This window comes from Lactuca sativa, chromosome 6, assembly GCF_002870075.4.
Source record: "Lactuca sativa cultivar Salinas chromosome 6, Lsat_Salinas_v11, whole genome shotgun sequence".
NCBI classification, from domain to species: Eukaryota; Viridiplantae; Streptophyta; class Magnoliopsida; order Asterales; family Asteraceae; genus Lactuca; species Lactuca sativa.
The window spans coordinates 34,485,595-34,491,594 of record NC_056628.2 but is presented as its reverse complement, the minus strand read 5'-3'; positions in this window follow the sequence as shown (position 1 = coordinate 34,491,594).

The following is a 6,000-nucleotide window of genomic DNA, read 5'->3' as shown; positions in this document are numbered from 1 at the left end:
ATAACTATTCTACTCTAAAATACTATTGAATAATTGTAATGGTTAAATGGTGTTTGTGGTTGAACTACAAATGAATTTTTTTAGTCTTAATTTTGGGATGTTACATTGTAACTATGTTTGAAAGTTTGTGCATAAGAATATTCTATCCTTCATGTTGACGTAGGTCACTTTGGCCGAACGATGTTAAATATCGTGTCTTTCTTGTTTGTTTGTTTTCCACACTTTCTTGTTTATTTCATTGAAAGTGGCATTTGAACTTTGCAAGTGATATCAATCGCTTCTAATTCTTGACAACCAATACATAATTCATAATAAGTAATATTAGTGGACTTCCGATTCTTGACAAGTGATACCTTATTTATAACAAGCAATTTCACTACCTGAACAACAACCAACCAAAATCATATTTAAGCAAACAAAATTCAAAATTCAAAAAATTAGGTTTCAACAATATCATTTCAAAATTTAACAACATTTCATAAATAAAAAATTCCTTAATATTTTAGATAAGTTGTTTTAGATTTCAGCAAATGGTTTATCAGATTTCAACAATGTAAAAAATAAATGAAAAAACTTCAGATTTCGATCTCTTACCAACAATTTCATTAGAAAAAGAGAAAACTAAGCATTTTCAACAAAGGGTTTGATAACAACGTCAAGAAGGAAAAAAGGGGCACCAACAAAGATGGATAAAATAGTAGTGATTGTAATGAGGAGAATGAAGGTTGTCGGCGTCACCAATGTCGTTATGTTTGGAGGAAGAAACACATAGAAGGGAAAATGTTGTCTTTTTTTCTTGCTGAATGATAAGAGTATGAGATCAGATAATCGGGTGTAACTTTAATAACATAACCATCTTAAAATCGCACAAACTTTCAAAAAAGATCACATAATCACTTACCCGACCCAAAACCCATCACATAAGTTTTAGATTCTGTGTATTTTGGTCATCCCTAGTTCTCTATAAGCCTAGTCAAACAATCGATATACTCTCATACTCACATCTTTCATATATAATCTTCTTTATATACATTAATACATCACAACGGAAATAAAAATGCAATTGCTTTTTATGAACCAACATTTCTACAATCAATGTGGTATATTCGTTTATTATTTAAACACTACAAATAAAGTACTTCATATACAAAATTCACATCATACATACTTATAAAAGAAACATTTTTCCTTGATTCTTATGCATTTGAAACCCCCTAATTTGATTTCCTTGATTATTATGCATTTGAAAACTCCTAATTTAATTAATATCACTCAAAAGACTTTTTAATAATAATTATTAATTGGTTATTTAATGTAAAAATAACATGAACAACATCAAATATAACAAGACCAAGTATAAATACGATGAATAATAGGAACATCTTTGTCATATTTTGCAAGGATTAAAGACCTTTAAAGAAGGAAAAAAGACTTTTATGTGTGTACTGTTTTTCATACAAATTTCAATATATATATATATATATATATATATATATATATATATATATATATATATATATATATATATATATATATATATATTGTTTTTACCAACTGTCCAATGTCTGGTTGCTTCTGGTATGTCACATGTTATATTCGGAGTAAAAACTTTTGCATAAAGATGCACTTAATTTCATTCACTACATGTACTAAATTAATATTTGACTCACGCACACACAAACAAATCTTGTTGAGCATTTTAAATTATTTGAATAGATTCGGTTTTCATCATCATTCCTTCAACAATGGAAATTATCTCTACCTTCACTATTTGACACTTCCATATGTATCCATGCGTGTAAGAACTTCTATTTTTCTTAAAAAAAATTTGTTAAAACAATTTTAATATCTAAGAATATAAAAAAAGATGGAAAACAGTCAAATATTCATCCTTGGCATCACAAGGTGGATTTATTGAACCCTAAAAGATATTGGAAAATATGAAGTCATATTAGCAAATGTATTGCTACATATAAATTATTTTACATGTCAATTGGTCTTAGTTTCCACTAAAGTCATGATTTCCTATTTGATCCTATAAAATATCACATGTGAACTAAAGGCAGGTCATGCATATTTTAATGTTGTACTGATATTAACCGACACCAATGAGTTGACATGCTCCTTTTCAAGTCATGAGAATGTAATCCTTTTAGCTTTCATTTTTTTGTATAAATACATGTAGTCTGAACCAAGCATTTGTGTGGCATGGGTGTGTTTCTATTAGTCTCTAATGGAAATTAGATGTTGGTATCCAAACCATGCATATGTGGTTTTAGTTTACTGATGTTGGAATATGAAAATTAATATGATGCATCGATATGCATTTAACAAATAATAAATACATCACATTATTTACTTAATCGATATTAATGGATATGAATGTCACTTTGTGCATTTGCAGTAGCGTAATCGGGATTGAATCCGAGAAGTAGAGTTGTGTGGTAATAAACAAACATAGATTTCGTAGTATTTGTTGGATGTTTTGGTTTTGATAGAAAAGAAACCATCAAATACAAAAAAAAAAAAAAAAAAAAAAAAAACATTAATATATTTCTAAAAATGAAAACGGTGTATTTTGAATAACATGAAATAGTAGGGTAAAATATGAAAGGTATTATGATATAAATATCAATAACATATATTAATATTTATTTGTCAGAATTTTAAGTACGTAATTTTACGTTGCGCAACGCGCGACTATTCGCCTAGTTTTTTAATATTTGAAGTCTGGAATGACCGACCGTGTTTTAAAGCATGTGTCACGTAAATGTCGTTTAATCTATTTGCCTCGAAACTTTCTATCATTATGTTACTTTAATTTAGAGATAAAACTTACAAGTAAAAAATATCAACACTTTAATTGAATTATTCTCTTTTCTAATTAAAATATTGTTTCTAGAAGTTTTTATTTAATTATAACATCATACAAATATAAAATAGTTATCGTTCATATAACTACGTAGATTTAGCTCTTATGTCAAGATGTTAGCCATCTCATGGGCAGATGGACATTTTATTTACATTTCACGAAATGTTCAACTCCTTTATATATATATATATATATATATATATATATATATATATATATATATATATATATATATATATATATATATATATATATATATATATATATATATATATATATAACCCGTGGGAACCACAGTGACAAAATTAATTAAATTTTCATGGTGAAAACTCAAAATTATTATTCAGTTATTTTAAATAAGTTATTAATTAATAGAAATTTTTTTAGTTATATAAAATTATAATCGTTAATTTGAATAAATATTTGAAATTATATCATCTTATAATTTTATTAATTTTATTTTAATTTTAATTCTAATGTCATTAATTTAATTTAATTAGAGTGAGAAATTTAAAATTTGAAATTTGAAATTGAGAATCAATAGGTTGACAAATGACATGTATTAATTATGAGGTTTAATAGGATGCCACTTGGCAAAAAAAGAATAAAATATGTATTAATTAGGAGGGCTAATAGGATGACATATGTTAAAAAGAAATTAAAACTATTCTTTTATTAGAATATATATATATATATATATATATATATATATATATATATATATATATATATATATATATATATATATAATTTTGTAATAGTAAAAAATAATTGAAAATATATTATTTTATTACCTTTTAAAATCAAACATCATCCAAGAAACATAGTAAAAAGATACAATAAAGAAAGAGATTTGTTGATCCGATAAACGAGTGGTCCCTTGCATCAGAACTAAACCGTGGTGTCCATGTGCTGCCTGCGCGTGGTGCTGTTTATTATTTTTACTTTTTTCGTTATGATGCATACATGTTAGAAATTAGAATAAAAACAGTTTATTAAACGTAGACATCATTTTATTATTGACACATAAAGAAGTTAGGAATATTTTATATATTTCTAAAAAGTTATTGGTTATTAATGGTTAATGTTATAAACTACATCCTAAAACTCAAACGGTTAGATTGAGGGAAAAAAATACGTTTGAACCGTCTATTGATTTTAAAGGGGTTTAATGAGATTAAAGATTGGCATATCTCTTCAAATATAATAAGGAATTAATTAGACATGAAAGAAACAAGTGATATGATCACATCAACAATCCATTTAACCCATAGACATTTGAATAGAGTGTTATATATATATATATATATATATATATATATATATATATATATATATATATATATATATATATATATATATATATATATATATATATATATATATATATATATATATATATTCAATTCTTAAAAAAACTATAATTTTTTCACTAGAATCTCCGTTAAACCGTTCAATAGGGATTAAACTCAACATTCTATCTTCTATGTTATATTTAAGTTTATTCTATTAAACTGTGATTTTTGTGGATGCCCTTTATAGCGTAAGGATGAAGGAATATTCGAGAAGAAAGTGATGACAAAGTTAGATATGAAAGAATAGTTGATTTTTGGGATTTTTTTTTTTGAACTTCCTTACACACCCTATAAATCTACGTAGTCATCTAAAACATGACTTAAACCTTCAATATGTTATTGTTGAGTGAGAGACATATTTCTAACAATTCATGATATTGTGAGCCCATAAATGTTTGATTGTTTTTATCGGGGACGTTATCTCAAATAAAAAGTTATGAATACTTAACGTCATGATAGTCGAGTAATACATGTTATTGTTTTATTTCATATGTTTGTGTTTTCACTAAAATGTACACATTTTTATTCTTAACCCACTTTTGCTTTCGGTTTATATTTTGTATCTATTTTTTTATTTTCCCAATATTCATAGGGGGTGGCCCTAAGGCTAGAGAGAGTGGTGTTGCATTCCCTCATGAAACCGCAGTGACACGTAGACGTCACCTCACTCATCACCACAAAAATATGGTTTCATATGTGACATCCCCAAAATTTCGGCCAGAAAATACCGATTTCATTTATTCTTTTAAAATAATTTCAGAGTAAATCCTTTTAATTTAAAAGAGTTGCGGAATTTGTCCCCAAAACAAAATATGATAAAATAAAGTTTATCAAAGCATTTCATCAAGATATGCATTTTCATTATATAACAATATTCGGGATGTCATGTTCCGATAAACATACCAAAAGCATAAACAATATATTACAAGCCATACAATAGTTATATACATATACAGGCTCATAAACAAAACAACTTGATGATTCATCCATCTTATGCCCTCGCGCCACTTCCTGTAATACAAATAAGGCTGAGTGGGTCAGGCTTGGGAGCCTGGTGAGCATAGAGGTTTTTCAACCCATAATAAATAATTATATTTAATTTTCACCAACCAACAATAACCCGATTACCCATTCCCGTTATCCTCACTTTACGTCCCTAAAACAACATCTATTACAAGGGACCTAATCTAGGATTTTCATCGGGACGGACATTACTGCAAGGGGTTTCCTCAACAATAGATGTCCTAAAGGCAACCATGAGGGGGATAGAGTACACCGATGAACACATCATTCACAACACCTACAGGTTATGAACCTACTAGCGTTCCACAGGACTGTCTAGAAAGAGTCCGTGGTCGTCATCCATACTCCGCTAGATGACTAGGTCAACAACAACATCGGGGCCTCTCATCAGTTTACCACACATCAACTATCTACCCAAGTTCTAACATTTTGTAGATAACAATATACATATGCATACATATGCAACTTAAAAACTGATAAGATAATCATTTAATACTCGTTCCAAATATACATATTCATTCCAAGTAACAGCTAATATATATCTATATACACATAGCACGTATTCACTCGGAGATACTTTATATCTATGTGTTAGAAGAAAAGGAAGATACATTCACTTGATCAGAAGATGATCAGACAGCACTACGGCTTGCAGAAGTAGTATTCTTTGATAGATCTGGAAGATCTTCACACACCGGGCTTCTCGCAGGCAGAGCTTCGACTCCGAAACTCTTTTCTTCTCGGGATCTT